The 23752-nt window shown below is 45.2% G+C and overlaps 1 pseudogene; it reads left to right on the plus strand.

Moving 5' to 3' along the window:
- The first annotated feature begins 5058 nt into the window (after positions 1 to 5058).
- On the plus strand, positions 5059 to 22275 carry LOC112221201 (annotated as a pseudogene).
- The last annotated feature ends 1477 nt before the right edge of the window (positions 22276 to 23752 follow it).

The raw sequence follows: 23752 nt of genomic DNA on the forward strand, positions 1-23752 counted from the left end.
TTCCAACCATTTTCCAAGAGAACTTCTGTGCATTAGAAATGGCAGCCAATTCCCTATAGTTCACTACTTTTGATCAGAGCTCTATGGGCCCTGCTCAAAAGTAGTACACTATATAGGGAATAGTGTGTCATTTGGGACTCATACACCGGGTTGGCCTCGTCCTAGAGAGCTACTGGGTGTGTTAGAGAAGGTTTGGAGCAAAACCCTGCACATCCACAAATCAGCTGTCACAGTGGAGAGGTGAGTAGTGACTGGGATAGTGTAGCCAGGGGACAAGGATGACAGTGGACAGGGATGACAGGGGACATGGACAGTGAAACTGCCAGGGGACAGTGGACAGGAACAACACCAAGGAAACTGTACCAGCCTACACATAGTAGGGCTCAGGTCGGCATGGTAACTGAAACCTTATAGGACCAGTAGCAGAGCCATGGCTAGTAGATAAACCAGATAGCATCAGCCCATGCTCCTACACACGCACGCACACACACACACACACACACACACACACACACACACACACACACACACACACACACACACACACACACACACACACACACACACACACCTATGTTTCTACAGTTGGGAGGAACTGGAGTCAACCCTGCTGCTGTCCTAGTCCCTGTGAACTAATGAATTAATTAAACCAATGAATGACTGAGCTGACTATATTAATCGCGAGCAGCATATCACCTTGCATACCACCACTGGCTTGCCTCTGAAGATAAGCAGGTTTTGGTCCTGATCAGTCCCTGGAAGGAGCAGGGTTGGTCCTGTTCAGTCCCTGGATGGGAGCAGGGTCGGTCCTGTTCTACCTCTGGAAGGGAGCAGGGCTGGTCCTGGTCGGTCCCTAGAAGGAGCAGGGTCGGTCCTGTTTGTTCCCAGGATGGGAGCAGAGTCGGTCCTGTTCTGCCTCTGGAAGGGAGCAGGGCTGGTCCTGGTCGGTCCCTGGAAGGAGCAGGGTAGGTCCTGTTCGGTCCCTGGAAGGGAGCAGGGCTGATCCTGGTCGGTCCCTGGATGAGAACAGGGTTGGTCCTGGTTGGTCCCAGGATGGGAACAGGGTTGGTCCTGGTCAGTTCCTGGATGGGAGAACAGATGCTGCTGGAAGTGGTGTAGGGGGGCCAGTAGGAGGCACTCTTCCCACTGGTCCAAGGAGGTCTCAGGGCAGTAAAGGGGATATTGCCCTGTATAGGGTGCTGTCTTTGGGATGGGACATTAAATGAGTGTCCTGACTCTCTGTTGTCATTAAAAATCTCATGGCACTTAATAAAAGTGGTATTTAAATCCAATATATTATTATTATTAATGAATAATGAAAGGTGAATGAGGCTTATCTGTAGAGCTCAGTTATGACTGTGTGTGAGCCTAAGGGAGGGAGTCGGGCACTGTGCGCTTTTACATGATGAGTAATGTTGCTTGATACCTGAAGACTTGGTCCTGAAGATACCTGCTAGGCGTTTAGCTCAGTGGGCTAACACAGTCTTGTGGAGGGCTGGGGCAGATATTGTCATGTAAACACAATAAACACCCAATATGAACAACTTATCATAAGAACATAAACCAGGTGGAAGTTTTGAGGGCAGCACTGCAGAGAGAATGAGAGCGAGAGAGATCTCTAAGTAACAGTGAGGTTCAGATCTGATCAAGGCGAGATTAATCAAGCCGTAAAGCTCGATTACCAGCTGAAAATAGCAGCAGCTTATTTGAATGAGATTGCTATGCAGCAGTGTGAACTGTGCAGCTTGGTGCTACCGAAGACACACACACAATCTCTCTCTGATGCTTTCTGATTCATCTTAAAGGGATAAATAACTGATTCAATCATTTGATTATCACATCTTGACCAATAAAGTATGTTCCAGAGTCAAGGCTTAAGAAAGATTCCCAGCTAGCACATAACGTTCTGAGAACCATATGTTTCTTAGAGCTTGGTGAGAGAGTGGTTGTTCTATGGTTATTTTGCCTACAACCTTCCCACAACTCTCTGGTGCAGGATAGTTGTTTGGCTTTGGAACATTCTCAGCACATTTAAGGAACTTGACAAAATACTGTTATTTTCCTGGTATTTCATTACTTTAACAGAACGTTTCCTAAAAGTTCAAACATGGTTACATTTCATTTACATTTTGGTAATGTTCTAGGAATGTTCTAAAACTGGTTTGACATTGGGAATGTTCTCACGTTGTTCTGAGAACGTTAAGAAACAACCTTCTTCTTTGTGAATTTCAGTAATTCAGTAAAATGTTTCCTACAGGTTTCCTCATTGTTCTACTTAGAGTCATGTTCTCATTGTTCCGAGAACGTTTAGAAAACTTTCTATAAAAAACACAAGAAAACTTTAGTAACGTTCAGAGAATGTTATAATAACGTTATTTAAAAACATACACATTCTGTTCTCAGCATCAACAACAATCTCTCTATCCTCTATCTTTTTGAGTGTGTTCAGGTGTGTTGGCCGCGCCCACACCTGATCTTAATGAGTGTATGTTTCCCTTGAAATGGGGTCTGTTTGAATAGACTAAAATGAAACATGACATGTTAGCTCCATCCTTGTGGCGCAGTGGAGTAATTCCATGGATAGAGAACATAAGTTCAAGTCTCACTGACGCTGATGCTGTGCCACAATAAAAAACAAATGTGTTTGCATGATTAATAGCTAAGAAAATTAATTTCCATGTGACCTATCTGTGCTTGGAGTTCAAATTGTATTGGTCACATACACGTATTTAGCAGGTGTAGCAAAATGCTTGTGTTTCTAGCTCCAACAGTGCAGTAATATTTAACAATACACACAAATCTAAAGTAACGGAATAAAGAATATATAAATATTAAGGCGCGCAGTGTCAGAGCGGCGTAGACTAACATACAGTAGGATAGAATACAGTATATATGAGATGAGTAATGCAAAATATGTAAACATTATTAAAGTGACTAGTATTCCATTGTTAAAGTGGTCAGTGATGTCAAGTCTAAATACAGTGGGGCAAAAAAGTATTTAGTCAGCCACCAATTGTGCAAGTTCTCCCACTTAAAAAGATGAGAGAGGCCTGTAATTTTCATCATAGGTACACTTCAACTATGACAGACAAAATGAGAAAAAAAAATCCAGAAAATCACATTGTAGGATTTTTTATGAATTTATTTGCAAATTATGGTGGAAAATAAGTATTTGGTCAATAACAAAAGTTTATCTCAATACTTTGTTATATACCCTTTGTTGGCAATGACAGAGGTCAAACGTTTTCTATAAGTCTTCACAAGGCTTTCACACACTGTTGCTGGTATTTTGGCCCATTCCTCCATGCAGATCTCCTCTAGAACAATTATGTTTCGGGGCTGTTGCTGGGCAACATGGACTTTCAACTCCCTCCAAAGATGTTCTATGGGGTTGAGATCTGGAGACTGGCTAGGCCACTCCAGGACCTTGAAATGCTTCTTACGAAGCCACTCCTTCCTTGCCCTGGCGGTGTGTTTGGGATCATTGTCATGCTGAAAGACCCAGCCATCTTCAATGCCCTTGCTGATGGAAGGAGGTTTTCACTCAAAATCTCACGATACATGGCCCCATTTATTCTTTCCTTTACACGGATCAGTCATTCTGGTCCCTTTGCAGAAAAACAGCCCCAAAGCATGATGTTTCCACCCACATGCTTCACAGTAGGTATGGTGTTCTTTGGATGCAACTCAGCATTCTTTGTCCTCCAAACACGACGAGTTGAGTTTTTCTCATTTTGTCTGTCATAGTTGAAGTGTACCTATGATGAACATTACAGGCCTCTCTCATCTTTTTAAGTGGGAGAACTTGCACAATTGGTGGCTGACTAACTCGTTTTTTGCCCCACTGTATATAGGGCAGCAGCCTCTAATGTGCTAGTGATGGCTATTTAACAGTCTGACAGCCTTGAGATAGAAGCTGTTTTTCAGTCTCTCTGTCCCAGATTTGATGCACCTGTACTGACCTCACCTTCTGGATGATAGCTGGGTGAACAGGCAGTGGCTCGGGTGGTTGTTGTCCTTGATTATCTTTTTGGCCTTCCTGTGACATCGGGTGGTGAAGGTGTCCTGGAGGGCAGGTAGTTTGCTCCCGGTGATACGGTGGGCAGACTGCACCACCCTCTCGAGAACCCTGCAGTTGTGGGCTGTGCAGTTGCTGTACCAGGCGGCGATACAGCCCAACAGGATGCTCTTAGTTGTGCATCTGTAAAAGTTTGTGAGGGTTTTAGGTGCCAAAACAGTTAAGCTATGCTAGCTGTCTTGTTGAAACATGTCCTCAGAACATTATTTTGTTACCTTCTAATAACCTATAATTTCCGTTCTCAGAACATTAATGAAAACATTCAGGGAACCATAGTAAAACGTTCTCAGAACCTCCTCGCAACCTAAAACTGAACGTTCCCAGAACAGGCAAAATGTTCACTTCAGTTATCAGAATGTTTAAAAAACGTTCAGTTTTACTTCAGGAAACGCATGACTTTGTTCCCACAACCAATAGGTAACTTCAAAGGAACCAAATGTGCTAGCTGAGGAAAGATTAGCCTCTTATCTTGCCTTTTTCTTGTGTTTAAATGTGTTTAATAAACCCGTTTAATCATAGATAAATATCCCACAGAAGCCTTGACTGACTAGATTTTTAAATGCAGGGAGTACTGAATGTATACAACACATCTAGTTTGAATTTTGTGCATTATTTACCTGCATGTGTAACTCCACCCATGAATTTCTCAACATCCTTATTTGGGCTGAGAACGTCTTGAACGCAGTGCCATTTCATTGAAAAGGCGTGAGATGGGTGTGGTTTACCCACACATATCCAATTAAACACCAGTCATCTGTGGAAAGGGGCGAGGCCGCAGAGGGAAACCCTTGCAGTCTGTGGGTGGGAGTTGGAGGAGGGGGCGGGGTTATGAGTCGGAAGTGTCTCCCTACTGGCCCAGCTGTCATCGACAAGAAGAGACCATTCTTACCGGTTGACTTGGAAATGCAGAAAATTGAAAAAAGCTGAAATATGGCAACATCTAGGAACCATAAGGACATGACGACAATTTAGAGGTACATAATGCACGATATAGAATCCGTTTCAGAAATGTAATGTCGTACCAGAGAAATGCACTCAGGTTTATACCCGTGGTTTAGAATTGCACAAAAATTATGACGACAACGATTGGTGCTAAGCTATGACATTGAACACACAGGACACGAAACCGACGAGGTCGTTTAAAGATACACACACCATTTAATACCAATATCACCGCATATCCAGCCCGTGTATCGCTGTCGGTGAAATTTTCGGATACATTGTTTAATTTGTCATCGACATTGTTGCCTATCTGCTTCGATTGCTCGTTAGAACGGCTACAATGTATCTACTGTATTAGCTTGTCGGCTATTACCCTAGCCGAGCGGCTTGTATACGGGGAACTAGGCTACCCTAGATTCAGCATAGACAAGAAACGTCACCAGCATTTTCTTCTTTAACTGGTCGCGACGGAGGAGGTCATTGCAGAAAAAATCTAGATATTCGGTAGGTGTTGGTGTATTTACCTTCATTATAACGCACGGGCATAGACACACACTACACTGCATATAGACCAACACTGATAATCGTAATGTGTTTGATTGACAGGGCACATGGAGCCCAATGCAGCAGCTGTTAGCTTGCTAGCCACATAACGACCTTTGGGAAGAGAAACGTCAACTAATAGCGTAGCCAGTCTGCCTGGTGCTATGTGCTTATACCGCAGCTAACCTACGCAGGTTCACTCAGGTGTTTTCTGTTGTGGCCTGCTAGTGCTACTGCTATGCTAAGTCTGTTATTTTATCATGTAGCTTTGGCCTACTGTGGCTGAGCGAGTCAATGATTTAATCTCATTGTTACATCACTAGCAGTCTGCAGTTGCAGCAAAGTCACTGCAGTTGGCAAGGCTGGTGTTGTTTTGGATGGCCTGTAGGATCAAATTGTAGAATGATAGCCTTTGTATTTATGTCCCCCCCCTGTCCCTCCCCCTCTCTTGCCCCGGTCCCTCCCCCCCTCTCTTGCCCCTGTTGTCCCTCCCCCTCTCTTGCCCCTGTTGTCCCTCCCCCTCTCTTGCCCCTGTTGTCCCTCCCCCTCTTGCCCCTGTTGTCCCTCCCCTCCCTTGCCCCTGTTCTCCCCCCCCTCCCTTGCCCCTGCCCCCCCCCCTCCCTTGCCCCTGTACTCCCCCTCCCTTGCCCCTGTACTCCCCCCTCCCTTGCCCCTGTACTCCCCCCTCCCTCCCTTGCCCCTGTTACCCCCCTCCCTTGCCCCTGTTTCTCCCCCCACCCTTGCCCCTGTTTCTCCCCCCTCCCTTGCCCCTGTTTCTCCCCCCTTGCCCCTGTTTCTCTGACCCTGTCTCTCTCCCCCTCGACCCCGTATCCCTCCCCCGTCTCCCCCTCGACCCCTCCCCCTCGACCCTCTCTCTCGGCCTACCCTCGACCCTCTCTCTTTGACCCTCCACCCCCTCCCTCGATCCTCTCTCCCCCTCCCTCGACCCTGTCTAGTCCGCTTCTCACCCGTCTCCCCCTTTTTACCTCACCCACTGTTTTCCCTACATCACCTTTCCCTCCCCTTTCTTCTCACGCATGCCTTCACTCCTGTCCTCTCCCTCACCCCCTTTCTCCCTTCTATTCCTCCCTCTCTCCCGCACTCCTCTCCTTCCCTCCCCATGTTATACAGTAGGAAATAGGCCTAGAAGACATTGAGATAAGAAGAACAAAGTTGAGGAGGAAATATTGTCTTTACCCCGGGATTCATAAATGGATGACTACGGCTTCGGAGTCCTGGTGAAGAATAACGGCAGTGGCAACAAGTCTGCTTTCCCTGTGAGGATCCCCCCTCACCTCCAACCTCAGCCCCCCCACCTCAATCACCCTGCCAACCCCCCAGCCCCCTTCATTCGTCAACAGCACCTCGGCCACCAATGGAGGAGGTAGCGCATGGCTGTTCCCCTCCGTAACACCCCACAGTAACATGCAGGATGAGATCCTTGACTCCGACAAGTCCAAAGCCCTGGACCTCCAGGACCTGCAGGAGAAGGCCCAGCCGCAGGCCCTCTCCCCTGGGCAGCAAGAGGCCGGAGGTGGCCTAGGGGAGCTGGATGGAATCCTACCTGAGGACGGCTCCCTGGAGAAGGGCTCGTTGGAGACCGGTGGGAAGGAGAAGCTTAGGGGTGGGATGGACTCTCCTCCGGTGTTGGGGGGGTTTGACTACCAGGACAGCCTGGGGATGGGGACATCCGGAGCCCAATCTACCACCACCTCCTCCTTGACCTCCTTCAACAACTGGTCCCCGACCATACCTTCCAACCCCTCCCCCGTTATCGGCGAGGACGTCGGGGGTGGGTTCTTTGGCCCGGCTGGTTCCAACGCTAACGGACCCCAGATGCTGTTCCAGAACTTCTCCCACCACGCGGGGCCCGGCTTCGGCGGGGCGGGGGGCAGCTTCTCCCCCCAAATCGGCCCGGTCTCCCAGCACCACCCTCCTCCCCACCACTACCACCCCCACAACCAGGGGGTCCCCCCTCAGCACCGTCGCTCTCCAGCCTCCCCCCACCCTCCCCAGCCCTCCTTCCCTCCTCACCCCCACCGCTCTGGAGCTTTCACCCAGCTGCCCCACCTGGCCCCGGCCCAGTCCAAGCCCCCCTCCCCTTGGGGCAGCTACCAGAGCCCCGCCCCCCCCACTTCCACCTCCTGGAGCCCCGGGGGAGGTGGGTACGGTGGCTGGGGAGGGTCACAGGGGGTTCGTGAGTACCGCAGGGGCCTCAATGGAGGGGTGACGGCCCTCAACTCCAACTCACCACTTAAGAAGTCTTTCCCCAACAATCAGGTACTGAACTAGCTAGATATACTGCACACTCCCCTCTAACAACCTGGTACTGAACTAGCTAGATATACTGCACACTCCCCTCTAACAACCTGGTACTGAACTAGCTAGATATACTGCACACTCCCCTCTAACAACCTGGTACTGAACTAGCTAGATATACTGCACACTCCCCTCTAACAACCTGGTACTGAACTAGCTAGATATACTGCACACTCCCCTCTAACAACCTGGTACTGAACTAGCTAGATATACTGCACACTCCCCTCTAACAACCTGGTACTGAACTAGCTAGATATACTGCACACTCCCCTCTAACAACCTGGTACTGAACTAGCTAGATATACTGCACACTGCACCCCTCTAACAACCTGGTACTGAACTAGCTAGATATACTGCACACTCCCCTCTAACAACCTGGTACTGAACTAGCTAGATATACTGCACACTCCCTCTAACAACCTGGTACTGAACTAGCTAGATATACTGCACACTCCCCTCTAACAACCTGGTACTGAACTAGCTAGATATACTGCACACTCCCCTCTAACAACCTGGTACTGAACTAGCTAGATATACTGCACACTCCCCTCTAACAACCTGGTACTGAACTAGCTAGATATACTGCACACTCCCCTCTAACAACCTGGTACTGAACTAGCTAGATATACTGCACACTCCCCTCTAACAACCTGGTACTGAACTAGCTAGATATACTGCACACTCCCCTCTAACAACCTGGTACTGAACTAGCTAGATATACTGCACACTCCCCTCTAACAACCTGGTACTGAACTAGCTAGATATACTGCACACTCCCATCTAATAACCTGGTACTGTTAGATGTACAGTTGAAGTCGGAAGTTTACATACTTAGGTTGGAGTCTTAAACTCGTTTTTCAACCACTCCACAAAACTATAGTTTTGACAAGTTGTTTAGGGTATCTACTTTGTGCATGACACAAGGAATTTTTCCAACAAATGTTTAGACTGATTTAATTCACTGTATCACAATTCCAGTGGGTCAGCAGTTTACATACACTAAGTTGACTGTACCTTTAAACAGCTTGGAAAATTCTAGAAAATGATGTCATGGCTTTAGAAGCTTCTGATAGGCTAATTGACATAATTTGATTCAATTGGAGGTGTACCTGTGGATGTATTTCAAGGCCTACTTTCAAACTCAGTGCCTCTTTGCTTGACATCATGGGAAAATCTAAAGAAATCAGCCAAGACCTCAGAAAGAGAATTGTAGACCTCCACAAGTCTGGTTCATCCTTGGGAGCAATTTCCAAATGCCTGAAGTTACCACGTTCATCTGTACAAACAATAGTATGCAAGTATAAACACCATGGGACCACGCAGCCATCATACCGCTCAGGAAGGAGACGTGTTCTGTCTCCTAGAGATTAACGTACTTTGGTGTGAAAAGTGCAAATCAATCCCAGAAGAACAGCAAAGGACCTTGTGAAGATGCTGGAGGAAACTGGTACAAAAGTATCGATATCCACAGTAAAACGAGTTCTATATCGACATAACCTGAAAGGCAACTCAGCAAGGAAGAAGCCACTGCTCCAAATCCGCCATTAAAAAAGCCAGACTATGGTTTGCAACTGGTGACATGGGGACAAAGATGATACTTTTTGGAGAAATGTGTTCTGGTCTGATGAAACAAAAATTGAACTGTTTAACCATAATGACCATCGTTATGTTTGGAGGAAAAATGGGGAGGCTTGCAAACCGAAGGTCACTATCCCAACCATGAAGCACGGGGGTGGCAGCATCATGTTGTGGGGCTGCTTTGCTGCAGGAGGGACTGGTGCACTTCTCAAAATAGATGGAATCATGAGATGGGAAAATTATGTGGATATACTGGAACAATATCTCAAGACATCAGTCAGGAAGTTAAAGCTTGGTCGCAAATGGGTCTTCCAAATGCACAATGACCCCAAACATACTTCCAAAGTTGTGGCAAAATGGCTTAAGGACAACAAAGTCAAGGTATTGGAGTGGTCATCACAAAGCCCATCCTATAGAAAATTTGTGGGCAGAACTGAAAAAGCGTGTGCGAGCAAGGAGGCTTACAAACCTGACTCAGTTACACCAGCTCTGTTAGGAGGAATGGGCCAAAATTCACCCAACTTATTGTGGGAAGCTTGTCGAAGACTACCTGAAACATTTGACCCAAGTTAAACAATTTAAAGGCAATGATACCAGATACTAACTTGGTGTATGTTAACTTCTGACCCACTGGAAATGTGATGAAAGAAATAAAATCTGAAATAAAGAATTCTCTCTACTATTATTCTGACATTTCACATTCTTAAAATAAAGTGGTGATCCTAACTGGCCTTAGACAGGGAATTTGTACTTTTATTAAGTGTCAGGAATTGTGAGAAATTGATTTTAAATGTATTTGGCTAAGGTGATTAGTAACCTTCAGACTACAACTGTATATGACACACCTCATACCTGTTAAGACCGGATGTCCCAAAGGCCTCAGACTGATGAGTAGATTAACCATATTCATATAACAGCCTACAATGAACTAGTCAATGATTTTTCTTTAATTTCAATGTTTTGCCAAACTCCAGTGGTGCTTGATTTAGTTGCTTATGATATCATTTATTTGCGATTGCAGTCCATAAAATGAACTCTCATGTGCTTCAATGGTACAATCACATGGTACTATCCCACATGTACTACATAGGACAATATTATATAATATTGTCCTATCTTCCAGGTGCCCTCTCAGAAGTATCCTCGTAATAACTCTGGGTTCAACCAAAAGGCCTGGATGGAAGACAGCATGAGTCGCACTGACAACTTCCCTTTCCAGGTGAGAGAAGTGATGAGCAAACTGTAGAGAGAAAATATATTTATCCACCCTTATAGGACATTGAAAATGGACTTCAAACATGTTTCTATATTGTTAAAACCAACACGTGCAGCTTTGTAAAGGCATTTTTGATACAAGTGTCAGAGCCAAATTATATGTTCTGATATGCGCAATACAGTACACATCAAAGTAAATGAGAAGAGCAAATATGATCTAGTTACTAGTAAGTAGAGCATCTGATAACATCAATGACAATTAGGCCAACAACTCTTTTCATGATGAAATTCCCAGTAACTATGTGTTGTTGTATATGTAGTCTTCTAGATCTGTGAATGTGGTGGTAGCGTATGCCATGAGGAGGCCTAATCCGGTAATCAGTGTTCACCCAAAATAGCACCATACTCCCTGTTTTAGTGCACTACTTTAAACCAGAGCCTGGTCAAAGGTAGTGCACTATACAGGGAATTGGGTGCCATTTGGTACGGAAACTTCAGCCTTCTTCTTTCGTTAGAGATGCAGCACGTTAAATATGGAAACCCCAGCCTCCTCCTGTTAGAGATGCAGCACGTTAAATATGGAAACCCCAGCCTCCTCCTGTTAGAGATGCAGCACGTTAAATACAGAAACCCCAGCCTCCTCCTGTTAGAGATGCAGCACGTTAAATACAGAAACCCCAGCCTCCTCCTGTTAGAGATGCAGCACGTTAAATACAGAAACCCCAGCCTCCTCCTGTTAGAGATGCAGCACGTTAAATACAGAAACCCCAGCCTCCTCCTGTTGTTAGAGATGCAGCACGTTAAATACAGAAACCCCAGCCTCCTCCTGTTGTTAGAGATGCAGCACGTTAAATACAGAAACCCCAGCCTCCTCCTGTTGTTAGAGATGCAGCACGTTAAATACAGAAACCCCAGCCTCCTCCTGTTGTTAGAGATGCAGCACGTTAAATACAGAAACCCCAGCCTCCTCCTGTTGTTAGAGATGCAGCACGTTAAATACGGAAACCCCAGCCTCCTCCTGTTGTTAGAGATGCAGCACGTTAAATACGGAAACCCCAGCCTCCTCCTGTTGTTAGAGATGCAGCACGTTAAATACGGAAACCCCAGCCTCCTCCTGTTGTTAGAGATGCAGCACGTTAAATACGGAAACCCCAGCCTCCTCCTGTTGTTAGAGATGCAGCACGTTAAATACGGAAACCCCAGCCTCCTCCTGTTGTTAGAGATGCAGCACGTTAAATACGGAAACCCCAGCCTCCTCCTGTTGTTAGAGATGCAGCACGTTAAATACGGAAACCCCAGCCTCCTCCTGTTGTTAGAGATGCCACAACGCTTGTATGACATATTGACATACTGTCATCTCACTTCTGCAGGCGTTAGCCCTGTTTGAATACATAAAGAATGCCCTGTTTGAATACATAAAGAATGCCCTGTTTGCTGTTTGAATACATAAAGAATGCCCTGTTTGAATACATAAAGAATGCCCTGTTTGAATACATAAAGAATGCCCTGTTTGAATACATAAAGAATGCCCTGTTTGAATACATAAAGAATGTCCTGTTTGAATACATAAAGAATGTCCTGTTTGAATACATAAAGAATGCCCTGTTTGAATACATAAAGAATGCCCTGTTTGAATACATAAAGAATGCCCTGTTTGAATACATAAAGAATGCCCTGTTTGAATACATAAAGAATGCCCTGTTTGAATACATAAAGAATGCCCTGTTTGAATACATAAAGAATGCCCTGTTTGAATACATAAAGAATGCCCTGTTTGAATACATAAAGAATGCCCTGTTTGAATACATAAAGAATGCCCTGTTTGAATACATAAAGAAGGCATACATCCTTTCTTCTTTGAGGTAAACGCAGATCTGACATGACCTGGATTGGCTAAAGCAGTCGGGTGTAAGTCTAGCTTTTCCAGTCACACACAGATTGGTGATTACTTCAAGGAAGGGATTATTTGAAAAGCAGTCAGTGTCTATCTACAGAGATGGGCATGTGACACAAAAGCTGTAGATGGCCTACATCTGGAGATATCTCTGTAGAATCACAGAAATACATTTTGGTGGTAGTTTGTTCGATAAGCGTCACCACAGAACGTCTCCGTGAATGTGTAACTGTTTAGGTCTAAAGTACCAGGACAACATAGTTCTCATCTATTAACAAAGCAAAATTGTGTCAAGGGTCTAGATTAGAACCTACCACGGGTTCTAGCGTCAGAATGGTTCTGTGTTCCTGTTCTTGGAAAACTGCAGGCTAATCATCGTGTTCCCTGTCTCTGTGTCTCTCAGCAGGAGAGAACCCGTTCCTTTGATGGCTTCAGCATGCACTCCCTGGAGAACAGTCTGATTGATATTATGAGGGCTGAACAGGATTCATTGAAAGGTGGGTTTCTCTGTTTCTCGCAGGATGAAAAAACACCCTGGGTCTGTATTCACAAAGCGTCTCAGAATGAGTCCTGTTCTTGAATAAGTTTTTTTCTTTTAGGAAAATAATGAATATGATTATATGTACAAGGGGGACCTGATCCTAGATGCTTTGAATATAGGCCCTGGTATTCTGTAATACTCCACGAACAATGAGGAAATATAAGATGAAAATACAGTAATGGCATATTTTCAATTTAGAGACCGAAGATTGATTTCACGTAATTCTGACCGGTTGGTAAAATGTCTAGCTGCGCTAGTGCAGGATAGAGTTGAAACGGCTCTGTCTAAACCTGCTCAATCACACACGCTTACCTGTTTAAGTACTGCTATGCTGACACTTTGATCCCTGATCCGTTCTCTCCACCACCATGAATTAAACATTTGGGTTACGTTTTGTCGCATACCATCTCTGAAGACATGTTTTATAAGCCAAGACCCAGACTGCTATTCAGAAGGAGTTTGTCACTATGTTAATTCAGGCCAGTCCATCACTTATTTCCCCCCTCTGATCATGTATCACTATCTGTTGGCTGTTAAGTCAGAGTTCTGTGGACGCTTTGATGGTTCTGCTGCTCATCTCAATTCTCATTCTCTTCAGTACATCACAGAACAGCTACAGATGTTGAAATGTGGTGGCTATATGGAGTGAGAAGGCAAAATAATGTGCATATTCGAACTGACTTCGGTCTCTTCCTCTCCAGGTCGCTATGGTTTCTCTCACCAGGGCGGAGATGGGTCTTTGCCCATGAATGGTATGGAAATGTTATATTTTGCCTCAAGTACAATAAAGTTTATAGCTTAGTTCAGCCATTCACAATACAGGTAGTCAATTGGATGCAAGTTGTTCTTGGAGTGTACATTATTTTAGAACCCTGTGCTGTTAAGAGTTGGTATAAAGGTTGTTGTCTCTTGTTTTACATGCAGCTAGGAGCTATGGCAGACGACGAGGTAAAGCCAAACCCAAAATGTCTTCATGTTTTAGCCTAAGTCATGTCATTATTTGCAAAGCGGCCATTAAACAGTACATGCTGTCTGTCTGGTTCGGCCTCTCTGTCTGGGGGAATAGGGTGCCATTTCAGATGCAACTTGTCCGTGTTTACCTCTTAAATGCGGACTGTTCACTAGTCACTGAACCTGCAGAGGAAGACTTCAAGTCCCCAGGGAGGATTTGAAATTAATAGAATTAAAAAAATCTAAATAAAATGGATTAATTGTATAAATACTATGAAGCATTTAAAAACGTCCATGTAGATTATGTGGCCTACTGCTCTGTGTTGCTTTATATACTTAACATGAAGTGTTGAAATGGATTTCCAGGTTGTCTTTATTGCAGTTGTGCTGACTGACCATCTCACACATTGCTATATTAATAATGTTCACGTGTTTGTTGTGAAATCTGATCATATGTACAGCGCAACAGCAAAAAAGATGAGCTGACATGATTGTCGGGTGCCTGTTTCCTGTTTCCTTTTATGACCTGGCTGTGGTGGCAGAAATCATGATTGGTTTCATGATCATGGTTGTCTTTTGTCTTCATCACAATGAAAAATTGCTTTATTTGAGTTAATTTGATTTCAATCAATATACTGCAATTTTATTGTAGGTGTATTTATTTGGGTACAATCTTACCCTTTTTCGACAACTGAGTCAAACAGAGCTGAGCCAAGCTCTACAGAGCTGGCCTGGTTAAATCCAAGCTCTACAGAGCTGGCCTGGTTAAATCCAAGCTCTACAGAGCTGGCCTGGTTAAATCCAAGCTCTACAGAGCTGGCCTGGTTAAACATCCACAATAGTTGTTGAAAAGGACAATGTGAAAATGAATTATCGGAGCCAGCACAGTATGGTTTGAAAATATATATTATAACCACAAATAGGTGCTAAGTGGCATAAAAATGTCCAGGCACTCGTGTTTGGTTTGAAAGTTAAAAAGCCTTTTAATGTATGAGACATTAAAATACTTCAATGTATATCAGCTTACGTCTTCATCAGGGTGTCTGTGTTAGTATGGTTTGGGTTGGCAACATGGTGTGATATAAGTCCAGGGTGTCGGGGTTAGTATGGTTTGAAATAAGTCCAGGGTGTCTGGGTTAGTATGGTTTGAAATAAGTCCAGGGTGTCTGGGTTAGTATGGTTTGAAATAAGTCCAGGGTGTCTGGGTTAGTATGGTTTGGGTTGGCAACATGGTGTGATATTAGTCCAGGGTGTCTGGGTTAGTATGGTTTGGGTTGGCAACATGGTGTGATATTAGTCCAGGGTGTCTGGGTTAGTATGGTGTGAAATAATTCCAGGGTGTCTGGGTTAGTACGGTTTGGGTTGGCAACATGGTGTGATATTAGTCCAGGGTGTCTGGGTTAGTATGGTGTGAAATAAGTCCAGGGTGTCTGGGTTAGTATGGTTTGGGTTGGCAACATGGTGTGAAATAAGTCCAGGGTGTCTGGGTTGGCAGTATGGTGTGAAATAAGTCCAGGGTGTCTGTATGGTTTGGCAACATGGTGTGAAATAAGTCCAGGGTGTCTGGGTTGGCAACATGGTGTGAAATAAGTCCATGGTGTCTGGGTTGGCAAGTATGGTTTGGGTAAGTCCATGGTGTGATATAAGTCCAGTATGGTTTGGGTTGGCAGTATGGTATGAAATAAGTCCAGGGTGTCTGGGTTAGTATGGTATGAAATAAGTCCAGGGTGTCTGGATTAGTATGGTGTGAAATAAGTCCAGGGTGTCTGGGTTAGTATGGTGTGAAATAAGTCCAGGGTGTCTGGGTTAGTATGGTTTGAAATAAGTCCAGGGTGTCTGGGTTAGTACGGTTTGGGTTGGCAACATGGTATGATATAAGTCCAGGGTGTCTGGGTTAGTATGGCTTGGGTTGGCAACATGGTGTGAAATAAGTCCAGGGTGTCTGGGTTAGTACGGTTTGGGTTGGCAACATGGTGTGAAATAAGTCCAGGGTGTCTGGGTTAGTACGGTTTGGGATGGCAACATGGTGTGAAATAAGTATCTCATCTCTACCGATCTATCTCTCTGCCCTCTAGGTCACTCTAACCTGTTTCCCATGGAGGACGAGCGGTCCTTCGGAGAGGACGAGTCAGGTGACCAGGGACTTCCTGGTTTAGGATCCGCCCACTGTTTCCCGCACCTCAACGGAGAGCGAGTGGAGAGATACTCACGCAAGGTGTTTGTGGGAGGACTGCCCCCCGATATAGATGAAGGTATTGATCAATGAACAGAATAATACACCTTTTACAATGTAGTTCTGAGTTAAAGACGATGAGAGGTGTCGCTTTTCTATGTTAATGGGTCCCGATGTGATGTCAGAGGCATGAAGGCTATGTGCTACAACTACAGGGTCCTGAAGAGCCTGTGTAGCTGACTATCTTTTACTCTTTCATTCTCAGATGAGATCACCGCCAGTTTCCGCCGGTTCGGTCACCTGTTTGTTGATTGGCCCCACAAGGCTGAGAGCAAGTCCTATTTCCCACCCAAAGGTGAGTCTGATATGGTCACATTGGCCAGGAAATACTCGGGGCCCGAGGAATGACGGGGAACACTCGGGGCCCGAGGAATGACGGGGAACACTCGGGGCCCGAGGAATGACGGGGAACACTCGGGGCCCGAGGAATGACGGGGAACACTCGGGGCCCGAGGAATGACGGGGAACACTCGGGGCCCGAGGAATGACGGGGAACACTCGGGGCCCGAGGAATGACGGGGAACACTCGGGGCCCGAGGAATGACGGGGAACACTCGGGGCCCGAGGAATGACGGGGAACACTCGGGGCCCGAGGAATGACGGGGAACACTCGGGGCCCGAGGAATGACGGGGAACACTCGGGGCCCGAGGAATGACGGGGACTAGATGGTCATGAGTATTGAGCTCTTTCTTTCCCTCTAGGTTATGCATTCTTACTGTTCCAAGACGAGAGCTCTGTCCAGGCTCTGATCGATGCCTGTATCGAGGAGGATGGCAAGCTCTACCTCTGTGTCTCCAGCCCCACCATCAAGGACAAGCCTGTGAGTGGAGCTTGACGTGTCTGTGTGTGACACACGAGCCAGTCTGTCTTGGTGGGGTTGTCTGTCCTCCTTGTCAGTCTAGCACTGCTGGTAAATGGTTGTGAGATCTCCCCAGTCCAGTCACCTAGTTCAGCCCGGCCCAGTCTAGTCCACTCACCTAGTTCAGCCCTGTCCGCTCACCTAGTTCAGCCCTGTCCGCTCACCTAGTTCAGCCCTGTCCGCTCACCTAGTTCAGCCTTGCCCAGTCCAGTCCGCTCACCTAGTTCAGCCCTGCCCAGTCCAGCTCACCTAGTTCAGCCCCTGTCTAGTCCACCTAGTTCAGCCCTGTCCGCTCACCTCACCTAGTTCAGCCCTGTCCGCTCACCTAGTTCAGCCCTGTCCGCTCACCTAGTTCAGCCCTGTCCGCTCAGCCCTGTCCGCTCACCTAGTTCAGCCCTGCCCGCTCACCTAGTTCAGCCCTGCCCAGTCCTGTCCGCTCACCTAGTTCAGCCCCCTGTCCGCTCACCTAGTTCAGCCCTGTCCTGTCCGCTCACCTAGTTCAGCCCCCTGCCCAGTCCTGTCCGCTCACCTAGTTCAGCCCTGTCCGCTCACCTAGTTCAGCCTTGCTCACCTAGTTCCAGTCCGCTCACCTAGTTCAGCCCTGTCCGCTCACCTAGTTCAGCCTTGCCCAGTCCAGTCCGCTCACCTAGTTCAGCCCAGTCCAGTCCGCTCACCTAGTTCAGCCCTGCCCAGTCCTGTCCGCTCACCTAGTTCAGCCCTGCCCAGTCCTGTCCGCTCACCTAGTTCAGCCCTGTCCGCTCACCTAGTTCAGCCCTTGCACCAGTCCAGTCCGCTCACCTAGTTCAGCCTTGCCCAGTCCAGTCCGCTCACCTAGTTCAGCCCTGCCCAGTCCAGTCCGCTCACCTAGTTCAGCCCTGCCCAGTCCAGTCCGCTCACCTAGTTCAGCCTTGCCCAGTCCAGTCCGCTCACCTAGTTCAGCCCTGCCCAGTCCAGTCCGCTCACCTAGTTCAGCCTTGCCCAGTCCAGTCCGCTCACCTAGTTCAGCCCTGCCCAGTCCAGTCCGCTCACCTAGTTCAGCCTTGCCCAGTCCAGTCCGCTCACCTAGTGTCAGCCCTGCCCACTCCAGCCCACTCACCTAGTTCAGCCCAGTCCACAAACCTACAGGAAGTCAGCCCTGCCCAGTCCACTCTGCTCACCTAGTTCACATCTAGTTGTAGGGACATTGAAAGAGTTACAAACGTTATGAAATTTGTTATTTTCTAGATGTTATATGGGTGTTACCTGAATGTTGTCTGGCCGTTCCTCTAGGTCCAGATCCGTCCCTGGAACCTGAACGACAGTGACTTTGTGATGGACGGCTCTCAGCCTCTGGACCCCAGGAAGACCATCTTCGTAGGGGGGGTGCCACGTCCTCTACGTGCAGGTACTGGACTGTGATTCTGTGTGTGTGTGTGTGAGAGAGACTCTGAGCTACAGTAATGCCCAGGCTTTAGCTCAGTAGGCTAACACTGTCTGACAGACCCAGCCAGCCACATCATCCTATATGTGTTAATGTTCCAGTGGAGCTGGCCATGATAATGGATCGTCTGTATGGAGGAGTGTGTTACGCTGGCATCGACACAGACCCTGAGCTGAAGTACCCTAAAGGAGCGGGCCGTGTGGCTTTCTCCAATCAGCAGAGCTACATCGCTGCTATCAGCGCTCGATTCGTTCAGCTGCAGCACGGCGAGATCGACAAACGGGTGAGTCAGTCTGGTCTGTGGTAGTTTAGCGGAGCCACATACGCCGTGCATTTTGTCCAGGAGAAAAACCATAGAGACCTCACACGAACAATAGCTAAGCTACAAAATGGAGCTGGGTCTGAGCTTTTCCCCTCTGGTTTCTCTCTTGTCCCATTCCATCTGGGTATGTTTCATCTCCTCTTTCCCCCTCTCCCCCAGGTGGAAGTGAAGCCATATGTGCTGGATGACCAGCTGTGTGATGAGTGCCAGGGGACACGCTGTGGGGGGAAGTTCGCTCCCTTCTTCTGCGCTAACGTCACCTGTCTCCAGTACTACTGCGAGTACTGCTGGGCCGCCATCCACTCCCGGGCCGGACGAGAGTTCCACAAGCCACTGGTCAAGGAGGGGGGAGACCGGCCCCGACACATATCCTTCAGGTGGAATTAGGGAGGGAGGGGGATGGGTTATGTTGTAGAAAATAAATGCACTTTTCTTTTTGCTGGTTCCTATTTAGTTTCAAAATGAAAAAAGAAATTTAAAAGCTTAATTTAATCTTTATTTTTTTAAATCAGACTTTCTTCTAAGACAAGTAAATGCTAAGAAGTAAAACGAAGTGAAAGAAATCCCGTTTTGAATTTAAGTTAAGGTGTGCATGAGTACTTGGATGCATTATTAGATATGAGAAGTGTTTCTTCTGACTTGACTGTACTTTCTTTTCTCATTAGCTGGCGAAGCTGCTTACATTTGTTGTCAAGAGTAACATATATAACATTTGAGTGAGCTATGTGCTGCACCTCAATCAGTATATTAACTAGGACAGTTGCGTTTCAAAGGGTGCACTTATTTTGTTACTTTACGCATGCAGGATTAGATTTATAATTGTATCATTAACCAAAGGTTGAGAGCAACTGGTCAGGTTAAAGTTCAATAGTCAAAGAAATCCACTGCAGGAGGGCAGACAGAGCGACAATTCCCTTCATCATAAATAAACTGGTCAGAGTACAAACAGGATTATTTCAGAAAATGATCCCCTCGGTATCGGGCCTGACATCCATAACTGGTATGTGTTTCTAGATCATGGTTTAAATTGACTCTTTGTAGCCAAAATGGGCAAACCAAAGATTGGCCTAAAAACAAGTGATCAAAGCCAGTTGATTATCTGAGGGGTTTAAGGACTATAAGACTCCATTTTCAGGTTCAGGAGGTCAATAAGGCTAGTGCCGTTTTAAGTTGTGAAATTGAGGAGAGGGGAGAAACAGTCTTTGGAAAGACACTTTCAGCTCATAAAGACTACAGCCCTAGCTGTCTAGGCAGGGCTCCGGTATTGGCAGTAGTATTAGCTCACTTTATATTGTCAGGGATATTAGCACTGGATGCTAACATGCTAATGCTGTAGTACTAGTAGGAATGCACAGTACAGTGGTAGCTAGCTACAGTGTTCCCTGAGTGACATAGTATGCAGCCTGGTACTATGTGCTTTAGTGTTAACCATCTCCTCTGGCTATCATTGTCCAGCCAATTAACACAGAGAGGAGTTGGCTTAAGCATAGACAGACAGGACTACCAGGCTAGTCTCATGGTGATCTGGCGCACTCTCTACCATGACTGGAGTGTAGAGGAAGTAGATCCGAGCTGTGGCGAATGGATTCGCTAGTGGATCTTAGCTGTGGAGGATGAATACGTTAGTAGTTGGACACTCTGAAGAACTTACTGTCACAGAGATAAAGATATTATTTTATACATGGCCTGCTGATTTTTGTACAGTGTTTTCTAGCTGATTATTTTGTCATGAACATATATAAATTTATTATGCACTACTTTTCTAAATATTTTTTTCAATAGTCATTTTAGGCACATTTTTCACAAGATGGGATAACTCCTTTTGCAATACCTCATTTTTTTCACTTGGTGAAAAATAATTTTGTACCTTTGTTACTAAGAGATCTGCATTTATGGTAAAACTTAATTTAAAAAATAAAAAATGAATGATATTAATATAATTTTCAATTTAGCTTTTTATATATTTAAGTGCTGGTAAATGTTAAATTGTCTGGTGTGATTGTGTAGAGAAAAGAAAAAGAGTTAGCCAATCATGTACAGACTTCTCTTTCATAATAATAAACCATAAGTACTGGATCTTAAGGCATGACAAGACCTTTCTAAACTTATTTTGATAGTCTTGAAACATATATATTCAGCTTGTAGTGGGTAAGGAAAATCTTGGGGAAATGTTTTGGCTTGGGTGGATGAGTGAACCCTTGTTCCCTTGTATCATCAGTGAATGATGACAGGTGTTCTAAAACTATTTAGATTCTCATTCTGGAATTACCTGAAGGTTCCAGAACGTTCCAGTTATTCTAGGCATGCATGACATAATACAGAATAACATGACTATTGACTAGTGTTAATGCAGAAAACTATTGTAATGCACTAGATCTCTCTTTTATTTTTGTATGAGTTAAGTTCTCTTTCAGATCACCTAATATCTATCCTCTCTTTCTCACCTAAAGTCTGCCTCCCTCACAGACAGACCTGCTGTACATGCAGGATACCACATGAGTTTAGCCATGTAGAAGACACTTGTTCCTTAAGAGACTTGATCACTCCACCCCTGTGATGTGGCATGCTTTGGGACATAGACTTGAATGTGATTCATGTTGCAAGTTAACTTTGAGCCCTTATGTGCAATACTTCTTCTTTCGTAAAACAGTTTCCCTCTTTCTGCAATGTAAATCATTTAAACCCATATAAACCATGTAAACATTCAAACAGGATTATTTTCTCAGTCTACTATTGTTCATGCTGGTGTCTGCAAAGTCAAACAAAACAAGACACTTTCTACTAATATATAACTGAATTTATTTTTAAACATTATTTTGTGCTTATTCAATTATTTTGCTACTACCATGCTACTGTGATTAAGAAAACATTGTATATACTAAGTTGATGACGTATTTAGCATTTGTTATATTTTCAATTGAAATGTAAAATTATCATTTGGATCAGATTTTTCTATTTTTTGGGGTGATGTGTTGAACTTGTTGATGTCTAGGTTTTCTAATTGCTGTTTGTGTACCACATTCAGAGGAATAATGTCTGTTAGTATTACTTGATTGCGAAACATGTCAATAGTTTTTAATGGTATGTTGGGAAGGTTGTATTTATTGATATACCTTTTTTACTTGAGACATCATCTTGATTTTTATTATGGTCATTTCGCATTTATAAGTTCCAATTTGTATATTTCTCCCCCCCCCCCCTCCGGTTATGTTATGTGGTAACAGATGTCAGTTTTTATAGTTGGTTTGTAGAACTGAAGTAAAAATGAAGATCTAAAGTCATGTAATCATCTGCAGCCAACTATTTCTAACTGTATGCATACAACATTTGAATTATTTGTAAAGATGTTGAAAGAATAAAACTCAGCTGTGAGGAGAAACAGTGGTTGAAGTCAATTTCTTGAGGAAAGCAAGGCATGTGTGCTGTTAGGTTTGTACATGGAAAGGGAAAACACACAGGCTCTTTTTTTCAGTACATTCCTTTTGAATCCTGCACCCAAATAAAATGACTCAAACACTCCAATTTCTCATTATGTTGCTAAAAGTGGACATAACTCCCCTCCATGGAATTAAAGCCATTTGGATTGGTATAAATACGGTTACAGCAGTCCATTCCTTTTTAATCTGTGATGGGCAGTGAGTAAGTGCACACTTCATGGAGAAGATTGTCCCTCTTCACAAGACCAGTCTTTCACATTATTTTGTTCCTCTTTTTATTTGTGTGAACAGTGTTGTGACCCTTGTTAAATGCATTTGACTTGACTAGAAGGGTAGAGTATTGGACCATAACCGTTGAGTGCCCCTGTGTGTGACAGAGACCAAGGAGGAGGTTTCTGACACATCTGGCCTGGTGAGCTGAACCAGGTCAGAAAGGGCAAATTATAGATGCAGGCAGATCCAATCGTCCAGCCCGGACCTTTGGCTCCTGATACCAACAACGACGGATACCCAGAGGGTTAAAAGTGGACTCAACATGCCACTGCAGTATGTACTATTACGTTTGTCAGAAAAAGAAAGCAACGCCATCTGCTGGCGAAGAGAAGCCATTGTAATGCAGCATGGCAAATATCTTATTTACATAAATCAATTTGGCTGGCAGTGGCAAATTGTACTGCTCTTTTTGTCAGTGAGTGACAACACTAATGTTCACCAAATAAGTGATTAGCAGCTAAATTGAGAATTAAATAGTGCGTTGTTGCATCTCTAACTAGATCAATAGATGAATGTTTACAGACTGGGCACGTGCAGCTAATCCTAACTGCTCGAGGTAAGTAGGGCTCGAGACTGTCCGTTAACTAGTCAGCAGCATTTTTTGAGAGACTAACTTTTGCTAGCTAACTTCAAATTATTGTTGATAAACGGGCATAGAAATAAAATGCCAGGTGCTGTTCAGTTCAAGGCTGTTTACGTGCCAAGTTTTGGATCTCAATCCTCACGATGTAGTCAAAAAGATGGACAGCAAACGAATGAGTACTTGATCGAGTTGTCCAGCTCAAGGAGAAGACAAGATACATTGTCAACAAAAAAGATCAAATTAACGAAGTGTAACAGCAAGCCTGCACTGTCCAAGAAGAAACGAAAGGATGAGAGAAGGTCGATGCCTCCACCACGACCCGTGATAGAGACCGCTGCCCGATGTCAAGGTGAAGGAGAGAGATCACAGAGACGGAGAAGTCCTAGCGTTGGCCAAAGATGTAACTACACTAAAATAACGTTATCCAGAATATTGTCAGAATAAGTAGTTGGCTATCAACAGAATGTTGTCATGTGATGGTCTAGCTAGCTAACGTTAAATTGGGTGCTATGTCAAGGGTAGGCTACCCAACTCAACCCTGTTAGAATTCTTTAAAAATCCAT

Source organism: Oncorhynchus tshawytscha, linkage group LG21, assembly GCF_018296145.1.
Source record: "Oncorhynchus tshawytscha isolate Ot180627B linkage group LG21, Otsh_v2.0, whole genome shotgun sequence".
Lineage (NCBI taxonomy): Eukaryota > Metazoa > Chordata > Actinopteri > Salmoniformes > Salmonidae > Oncorhynchus > Oncorhynchus tshawytscha.